The sequence below is a fragment of the Bombyx mori genome, chromosome 3 (genome assembly GCF_030269925.1).
Source record: "Bombyx mori chromosome 3, ASM3026992v2".
NCBI classification, from domain to species: Eukaryota; Metazoa; Arthropoda; class Insecta; order Lepidoptera; family Bombycidae; genus Bombyx; species Bombyx mori.
The window spans coordinates 9,292,216-9,303,027 of NC_085109.1; the positions used below are offsets into that span (position 1 = coordinate 9,292,216).

The 10,812-nt window shown below is 35.5% G+C and overlaps 1 long non-coding RNA gene across 1 annotated transcript; it reads right to left on the bottom strand.

Annotated features, from left to right (window-relative positions):
• Positions 1-5,277: 5,277 nt before the first annotated feature.
• Positions 5,278-7,176, bottom strand: LOC105842403 (uncharacterized). Its single transcript, XR_009976732.1, has 2 exons — positions 6,331-7,176; positions 5,278-5,500 (listed from the first exon to the last, which is right to left on the bottom strand). It is a non-coding gene; the product is annotated as an uncharacterized LOC105842403 (long non-coding RNA).
• Positions 7,177-10,812: the final 3,636 nt, after the last annotated feature.

The following is a 10,812-nucleotide window of genomic DNA, read 5'->3' on the forward strand; positions in this document are numbered from 1 at the left end:
AATAAAACTTTAATGGAGCATGAGTAGTACCAAATTTCAAATAATAATAATAACATAAAAATTGAATTGATAACGTCCTCCTTTTTGAGGCTGGTTAAGAATTACGCTTTTTTTACAACGACAATCCTCGAAAAGAAACACTTGTATATTGTTATGATAATTTTGACATCATTTCAGAGACACCATATGAAAAATTGCGAGATACACGCTTGATTCTTTTTCAGTTTTGTTATGCTAAATCCGCGTTTTTGTACAATAAAGTTTTACTCAATACTCGTTCACTTCAGTGCCAGAAACATTACCATTTTAATAATGCTAAATGATATTCGTTATAAAGATGAATACACCAAGTACGATACTGTCCTTAAAAATAGTATTAACGGAAGTAAATTAAGAAACTTAACTTGTCATGGCTAACGCGAGTGTGGTGTTCGTTTACACGGCCCGCACACACATAGACACCCTCCAATCCCTACAACCCCGTTTTTGAAGGTTAGCCGTCGGAGTTCGTGAGGAACGTTACGACGACCTGGGCATCGAATCCATCCGGAAACACATGAAGTCAGCGTTGGTACTTCAACAAGGCTGTGCGCCATGATAATCGCGTTATCGTTGCCACGGCTGACTACTCCCCGAGTCCTGATCACGCAGAAGCCAGTCACCGTCGATGCCTTAGACACGTCCTTACGGATCTATCAGATTCAATAACAACTTTTCGTAAGAATTTTTTCCGTCTTTAACCCCCTTTCACAACGCGCGATAAGGAACTTCGTTCCAAAAAAACTTAACTTGTAGGTGGGGTAGGTAAGTAGTAGACTTAGCTGCGTCTATAGTATTGCAAATAAAAAAGAGTGACGGTAAAAACATTTGATGAGATGGATCGTAGGGTTCGTTTGTTCGAACTGCAAAATATAAGTCTCAAAAACTTTTGATGGTTAAGAATACGAAACTACCCACAAAATCTTTATCTTCAGGCATAAATAAGTTCCCTCGTGACAATTGACAGCAGATGTTTACTATACGACATCCAGTAACACTGTAGTCTTTCGGAACTCGCAGAAAAAATTAAAATCAACAGTCGAAGAAGATTGTAACTTATATTGAAGATTTTTGATCCAAATAACAAAAAGAGGATATTCAGTTCTCTCAAGTCATTCAAATGTGTGTCCGCTTCCTTTTATTTTTCAACATAGAGTGGTACTAAAAAAATCAGAAGTGTCCAAACATATTATAATTATAATATGTATATATTCGCATGTTTCATATTCAATAACGTAAAAATGATAACGGCTTTGAATGAAATGTCAGTTATGATACATTTAATAATCATAAATGATAAGACCCATGAAACAGCAAGTAGGTACGTATGTTTATATGAGTACGTGATTGCTGTTTGGTGATTTTACGTCCTAACAGCTCTATAAATCTACTGCTAGTTTATCAAAGAGAAAGCGATACAAGGAATTCTTAATACCGGGAAAATACAACGTGTTTCATTTTTTGGGAACTATAATATAAAATCATGTGACTGCGGAGCATGTCTAATTTAAATTAACTCTGATGTTTTGCTTTAAAATAAATTAAATACTCATAGTAAATATTACGGTGAGTAGTTTTCGACCAATTGGAAATTTATGATTACCGGTGCCGTTACTCGTTTTTGATTAAGCTTATTAATATTACCTTTTTTTCCTACCTATGCTGATAGGCTTGAGAGGCTATTTCAGCTTCGCCCTAACGTGTGTAGGTGAGCTCACGGGGCTCAAATTGGAGTGTTGCTAACACTGACCCTAGCAAGAGCAGTGCTTCGCAATATCTACAACCGGATCGGAAACGCGACCCACTGAGAAGATCCGGCGAGAAACTCAGTGGGCTGTGTCTATGGGTTAATTCGCTCGTCGAGCCCTTCGTCGCAAGCGACGGGTTCGACGAGGACGGTGACCGGATAACCTAACGACGTTGAGAGCAGTGCTTCGCAGAATCTATCACCGGATCGGAAACGCGACCTACTGAGATCCGGCGAGAAACTCACTGGACATGATTACCCATCTTGCATGACTTGTATTTCTTTATATGGCACTGCAAAAATAAATAGTTATTTACATTGAAATCAAAAGGAATTATTTGAAAAAAATGTTTCTATGCGTAACGCCCTCTATTTGCGAGTTAAGGTATTAAGATGTGATTGGATTTTGGTATTTAATTCTGAACAGACGCAGCAGATGGCGCTCCTCTTGTAATTTTAATTATGAATGTATGTTTCTCCTTAAAAATTATTACAATTTTGTGTTGGATCTAGCCGATATTGCTATGACATAACTTTAATAATGTTAAAATGAATTCGAATGATTATTAGTATGATTATTTGTAATATAAAAAAAAATGGAGTAATGAGTTCTACATTATAAGAAAATTTTAAATGTAAAAATATTTTAACATTAAAACATGGATGCTGCCGACCACTTTTTACAAAAATAGGTAATTAAATATTTCACATGCCTGTCTGTAGATATAAGCCTTGGTAATATTTACTTCTTGGCACAAGGTCTAAATTTACAGGTCGTCAACTTTTAAAGCGACTTTTATTCGCATTCGTGTCAACATTTGACTGTAATCTGAATTTAATCTGAAATGAAATAAATATTATTTTTTTCCTTTTTTTATTACTTATTCATTTGTTGCATAGCATCGTTATTTTTACCAGTCCTAGCGCGAGCGTAAAGTTTTTACTGTATGTGTGTGAGTGTTTGTTGTTGTTGTTCCTGTCTATATAATATGTATTATCTATGGTTTGTTTATTTCTTTGGCACCCTCTGTACAAGCTTAGAATATGTGAAGGATTCCATTAAGGCTATGAATTGAGGTGTCGTGCGCTAAGGCAAACTATGAAACCTCCGTGCCTGTTAGAAAAATATATTGAAAATAAAACAATTGTTAAATTTGCTATCAGACGAAAACTGTTAAAAAACTACCTTAAAAATAAATAATTATGAATAACCTCTTCCAAAAACTGATTTTAAAAGCGAGTTATGTTATGGCAAATTTAGAAGCTTCTGATTACACTATTCTAAATTCAGTTACTGAATCAATTGTTAGTTTAAGCGCGACGAAGTTGGACGTGTCGTGTGTGTACGAGGATAGCCCCAGTATTGTTAAACAACAATAAATTTTTTTGTTTTTTTTTTGTTTCTGTGTTTTGTTTCTATTTCTCAAAATAAAAAATTATAAAAACAAGAATATCGGTGAAGAAATATTTATTGCTGCGCGGAATGTTAGCAAATATGAACATTATTAGTGATTTAGAACGGGCAGACTTCAGAAATTATCTACGAATGGATTCGAGATCGTGTGACCTAATATTAAGCCGTGACACCATTTTTTCAAAAGCAGTATACGATACTACGATAGTCTATTATATATCTATATTATTTAACTGTTACATATCTAATCCTACGATAGTATAAGTCCTAAAGAAATATTGGTTGTAACATTAAGATTTCTTGCAACAGGAAATTCGTATTCAGATTTAAAATTTAGTTCTTTAATATTCCAACCCCTGCTGACAAAAATTATCCCTGAAACATGTCGGGCTATTTATAAATGTCTGGCACATTAAATAAAGGTGACCGAAATTAATACTATTTATTCGGAAGTAAAAAACAAATTAACACGCCCTTACTCACGAAGAGCTATGGGACAACTGAAATCATTAAGTAACTAAATGCGATTACACCTTCGTAAATGCGTTTCTAATTAGGCTTCTATATGATTTAGTCAGTCAGAAACCATCCTTGCTACTGAATTCAGTAGACTAACTTACTTAATGCTATTACACTTCACTGAATTCAGTCGACTAAATTCAGCCAAGTGTATTAAGCCTTTTATTTATGACAAGACATCTGTCACGTCATTTTGAACATTTCATTCTAATTACGAGATACTTTCCTAGATAATACACCTATTATATGTATAAGAGAAACTTTCTCGAATATCTGAATATCAAATATTAACGTTCTCAAATTCAAACTAATAGCTACTTTATCAAATTACCGAAAAATGAACTAATTTAATCTAGATAATTTATGTTACTAGCAGTTACGCGTGCGACTTCATCGGAAAAGTGTCAATGTACTTAGTTTCCTATGGGAATAAATTTCACTCTCCTAACATAAAATTATCAGTTAAAAATTATAATTTCAACGTGTTGCTTTGTTTCGACGTGAAATCTTCTTTCAAGCAAAACAAACAAAATATATTTTCACATTAATTAGCTTAATAATAAAGATATTACCTACATTTCACCCATTTTCAGCTATTATGTTTTTCTTAGGAGATTTATTTATTTATTTATTTTATTAGGCTCACAATACACATCACAAGCTAAAGATACATAAAAAACACAAATAAAAAGAAACAAAATCTGGCTTGCAACATAAGTTATGTGCGCACGACAAAACAAGACATATAGTGCTGAATTTGTATAACAATGTTCCTTACAATTATGACAAAACAACACAATAACAAAAACTAATCTAACGAATAATGTAAGGAAAAAAAAATTATTCACAATATAATACATTAAACAATTACATTAACCTACCTATTAATAAAGTGGAGGATGCCCTTGAACATTTTTCTAAACGTAACCAACCTACAAGTAAAAATATCTAACTCAGGTGAATATCTAACTCAGATTGATAATGACACATATTTTTGTAAAGTAAAATAGTCTAGTAGATAACCAGCTAATGTTTACATGTAACGAAAAGAAAATGCGAAGTCGATGATTAGCTAATTATATCTCACGATTGCTGACACATCACCGCGTGTTTCCGATCACACACGACCTACTTTCTAGTCGTACAAATGAACTTTTTTTTTATGTCGATCCACAGATCGAACCGTTTCTTTAACACGTTCGCTGCGGCAAGTAAAATCTTAAACCTTTGTCTGGTGCGGCGGCGGGCCAAATTGTGCCCCCAATGATTTTTCCGCCAGTGCGTGGTAGGTCTTTTTCGACACGTCAGCACAAGGTTAGATTAAATTACTATAACTTTGCGAAAACATAATGTAGGTGAACAGTTTTTGGACTGTTGGAAAAACCTTGAACCCAACTTCTTTAGATTTGATTCGCCCCGGGATCTGCCGAACAGAAAATGAGAAATAAACCGGGGAAAGTGGCGGGTCGATATCGACCAGAACCGCACTAGAAAGTATTTTTAGTAGTGATGGGAAAGACAAAAATAAGGGGATATCGAAAATAAAACAGAATTAAAGTAAAGAAATAAAAATTGTTTATTTAATTATTTATTAATGGCTGTCTTTAAAACATTTCGCACAAAGATTTTGCTTGCACATCAGTATGTTTTAATTTTTTTTACTTTCTTTTTCACCTCGGAACTCTTCATGGTTTCCCGCAGTTTTTCATAGCACCCTACACAATTTCGCCATTTACCGCTCATCTCAAGGATATGATCGGCCGTAGGTGTTACTTGATTTCCTGAAATGATTTTTTAAATTCTGTGATTCATTTACCTTATGAATTTGACTACAGGGCTCTCTGTGTATTAAATAGATTCTCAAATAAAATGAAAAAGTTGACATAGGTCTTGAAATAGTCAAATCTCATCACCATGCGTTGTCAAAGTGCACACTTTGATGGGTAAAATTAAACACAACATGCTACAAGATAAGGTGATACAACTTTGTTTTCTGCAATTTTCAGACCACTCTATTTGTTAAGCTTGTGAAAACAAAATATGTACATAACGGTGTCTGGTGTAGTGGTAAGTGACATGCTCACTACACAAGGGGATCGCGGGTTCGAATCCCGCCAAGGGAAGATATTTTTATGATAAATATAAATGTCTTTTCCAGGGTTATGGATGTATATTAAATATATGTATGTGTATAATAAAAATCTTACATTTATTTCCGTTATCTGGTACCTGTAACACAAGTTCTTTACGAACTTATCACGGGACCAGTTAACGTGGCGTGATTGTTAGTATATATTTATTTATTTATTTATTAAAAAAAAAAAAGAAAGAAACATAAAAAAAAAAAACATATAATACAGGGCCTTATAATATAGTAGACTTGAAGCGTTATTTTCATGTTAAATGCAGCCTTCTGACCCGAAACAACAACTCATGTGTTATTGAGTAAGTAAACAGAGTGTCATAACATACCTTAATACAAGGAGTAGTGCAATAAACGCCATACATTGCTCGCAGAAAAATAAACGGAGTCAAACCAAAGCTCATGCTCGAAGACCATGCACAGCCACCTAAGCACTCGTAATGTGTAAAAAATAATGACAATAGTTACCTGTTGCAGAGGTAGAACGTCGTCAACACGAAACAGAAGGAATCACCTTCAACATAGGTCTAAAGATGGTTACAGTTATGTTGCACGTCGTTATACTTACTATCAGGGCATATATTTTTTCCAGTAATTAATTGTATTAATGCTTCTGTAAATTCTTTCTTTGAAACCTTCTTCTCATTTTTCATGTTGTATATAATCCAAGCGTTTACCAACGCCATGCCAAACAAATATTCCATACCCACTTTTCTGAACCATTTGAGCCCTCTTTTTAATATAGAATAAATAATATGCAGACATTTGGTCGCTGAAGTCAACATCTTTTATTTTGTTATTATATGTTAAGACACATGTAGGCTTTTTTATATCTTCGTATGTCTTCCTATTTTTTCTGCCTGTATTGACAAGCTCATCTTTGTCCTCTTTGAGAGTAGATAGCATCAGAAGTTGCCTTTTGTCAACCCATTTCATAACTTTAACGCCATTTTTGTTCATAGATCCTCTGATTTCACCCTTTTTCAATTTAAGTGACACTATATTCTTAGGTAGCCCTCTTCGATTTGATCTTAGGGTACCGCAATAACGGGTTTTGAGAGATAGAAGTTGTTCAGCCAATTCTATTGAAGAATAAAAATTATCAGCAATTACTACACGGCATTTGTTTTCCAGTCCTTGAATTAGTTTCAGTACGGTGGCTTTACTATGATTTTTTTCAGGGCCATTTTCACCTTTTCCGGAATAAATTATTGAATTATATTTATATCCTTCTGGAGTGCATTATTTGTAAATTTTAACTCCGAACTTGTGTGATTTGTTAAAATAAATTTATTTTCCAAAATATTTATATTTCTTTTGTTGCCTGACATCGTGCCTTTAATTTTAAGGAATAAAAAAAACGTGACGTAAGTCAGTTCCGATAGCTTGCCCAACACTAACTGGCGAGGCGGGCGCTCTGTGCGGTATCGGGCCTCCAACAGCCTGTTGGGACGGCGGGCCACAATAGGCCTCCTCCCGCACCGAGTTGATATTTTTTACCGTCAGTGCGTGATAGGCCGATAAAGGCCTGCCGTCATGTTTTTATAGGGAACACCTATACTTTTGACCACAATCTCAAATATATATTTGTCTTTGTCGTACCTTTACAAACACCTGAGATAATCGTTCCGCACCAGCGAGAGGGACATAGTTTTCTTCGTCCGCACCAGGTGAAATTCCGCGGCAGGCTGATTTGGGCCTGTTCCGCAGTGAACGTGTTAAGTTATAGTGACAAAGAAATAACATTTAGGTAGAGAATGGCTAAGGTTACTACTGTATTTTCTGCCGCGAAGTAGAACGCGTTTCAGTTTGGAGGGTTTTTTTTTTTTTTCCACAGGAGAAAATCGCCGGATCCTCACCCGCACGGCGCACTACCCCGGACCGGGTGGGAACCCAGTCGGAGCTATTGAGACGGCGGGACAGGGTTTACGCAGAGCACATTACATCCATCCCGCCGTCCCCCAGACGCCGGACCGGCGGCCGCCAGCAACACGACCGCCGCGCCGGTTCCCTCGGTCGACGGGCCAAGAGCCCGATTGATAGCGCCGCGTTACACCTTCCCCCGGAGCGGTCGGGGGAACGCGACCTACCACGCCGCCCCAAGTTTGGAGGGTGGGACAGACTCGTCCTATACCTCAGCCTCATCCTATACCTTATACTTGAGACTAAGCTCTGTACTATAAACTGGAACTTAGAACTCATGTTTCAAGTTGGATGGTGGCATTCACGTTGTGATATGATGGTCAGGTATCCATCCACCTTACCAAATGGACTATTAATTCGTTTAACGATCATGCGCAGTTAAAAAAGTTACAATTAGGTATGTACTTATAATTTGGCTAATATGTTGTAAGTAAACCATTAGAAAAAACTAAAATAATAGATTGACTTAGTTTTTCGATTCTTTTGAGTTGAGTTGGATTGGGTTTGCAAATTTTTTTTGTTGTTGTTAGATAGAAACAGTTTATTGACACGCCTGAGCCACGGGGGAGGCCTAAGTATCAAGACATGAATAATTACTACGTGTCGGTAATCTGAATTACATACTATTACTGGTGGTAGGGCGGTTCCGGTTTCTAAGGATGAGGCAGCTGTTGTGCTATAAAACTAAGACTTAAAACTCAATCGTCGTGGTCTAAAGGATAAGACGTCCGGTGCATTCGTATCTAGCGATGTAACGGTGTTCGAATCTCGCAGGCAAGTGCCAATTTTTCTAATGAAATACGTACTTAACAAGTACTTCTTAACAAGTTCACGATTGATTTTCAAAACACAAGTTGGCCTGTCCGTCGGATACAACTACTTACTCGGAGACTAATGACATATGAAATGGAGCATGCCAATACCAATTACTGTAACAAAAAATATTAATGACTAGCTGACCCGGCAGACTTCGTAGTGCCTCAATCGATAAATAAAATACCTAAACTTTTGTATAAAATAAAACAAAGAAAAGGAATCCGTCTGACGGAGGACACATCAAAGGAAAAACAAAATTGTTACTTTTATTTAATTCCAAGCATCTTCATATTTATTTACCTTTTAAACCTTCTCTGGACTTCCGCAAATAATTCAAGACCAAAATTAGTCAAACCGGTCCAGCCGTTCTAGAGTTTTAACGACACTAACGAACAACAATTCATTTGTATATTTAAAGATAATATAGAAGAAAATAGTGAACGCGAAATTAAACAGTTATAATTGTGAAAATTATATCTACAATACTACAATCTACGTACGGCTCTCGGAAATCGAAGATAGCGTGTTTTTTTCGTATTTGACGTGTCTTGAATTGTATAAAAATGATGTGTTAGCTGTTGAAATGTTGATACTTATTGAAGGTATTGTAATGAATTTTAAACAATGCGATTCCCGGGTTGTCGCTATATTGTTTTCTTAAAACGAATATAAGTTTTCATTGTTATTCTTGCTCCAAGCGGAACAGCTGAGATAGTATAAAGATACATTATAGATCAATCAAATCCAAAATACAATCGAAAAGCAGCAATGGCATGTATGACTTCAATAATAATTACGTTTATGACAATTTAATATGTGAGTGCTATTCATGTTTTTCATGAATTATTTGCTATTTACCTGAGACAATGAGTAATTGTGTGAAAAACTATTTATTTCATTTGATGGTACTATAACAGAAACCTTCCCTGCATTGCTAACAGCAACTGTACCAATTCTCATCATAATATAGGTAATAAATTAATGGTTGGGAAATGTATAGATATGAAACATATGTACAAAGTTTTATTTGTATTTAAATGGATTATGACTTATATTAAAGTTGTATTGATTCTATATGGAGAGAAGATGTCACGACCCATCAGAGTATTGTCATTACAAATACCAAATTATAACAACTGTTTTACCCTTAATACCGAGTCCACGTGTGAAAGATTATTATTTTATGCATTAGATGCTATAAAACTTTTGCCTGCAAAGGGGAATGCCCATTTCAGGCCCAAAGCGGACAATAGATTAGAGAAAAAATACTTAGTGCCTTAATTTTGTCATAAATTAAAATTATAATTATATAAATAAATAATAATTATTACTTTCTTCGAAATAAGCGCCACTACAGTTTACATTATGTAGTTTAAAAAAAGTAACTCTATTGAAAAAACAAGGTTTTTGATTTTTGCGGGAAAAATATTGCCAGCATCATAACTTTTTACATATTAAGTAAACATTTTAAGTATATAAGCGTCAATTTCAATATATTTTTTAGATATTCAATACCTACATTTAAGAATTTGAATCAGTCCATTTTTATAGTAATATTTGAGAGAGTGGACATTCCCCTTTTTGGAATAGACCAAAAGTTTGATAGCCTCTGAAAATCTACAAATATTTAGTATTAATTTGTAAATTTTCATGAAGTTTTCCTTCCTTTTGGTTCATAGTAACTACGAAATATTCAAAAACTTTTTAAAATTAAATATTAGTGGTCTGCTATATTTTTTCATCATGATTTTAGTGGAACTGCTCCCGAAGTGAATTTAGAGAGACTACATAACTACAAGTCCTACTTATTACACTAGGCACTACTTATTACACCTATAGTCATCTCTGATTAAAATCTCATAGTTCGTAAACACGGCAACGGCGTAGATTTTCTCCAGAAATCCTGGAGCCACAGCGCTCATCCACTGTGCGTGTTCAGAGATCTTTTTTGCCACGTACCATCCGGCTTTGGAATTTGCTCCCACGATGTTTTCCAAGCGCTACGACATGTCCTTTTTCAAACGAGGCTTGTGGAGAGTTCAACTGTAGGCAGCGGCTTTGCTCTGCCCCTGGCATTGCTAAAGTCCATGGGCGACGCTAACCACTCACCGTCAGATGAGCCGTACGCCCGTCTGCCTATAAAGACTAAAAAAAAGGAATCTGATGATGAACGCACGGGATGAACGTATCCCGTGCGATTCTATACCGCCC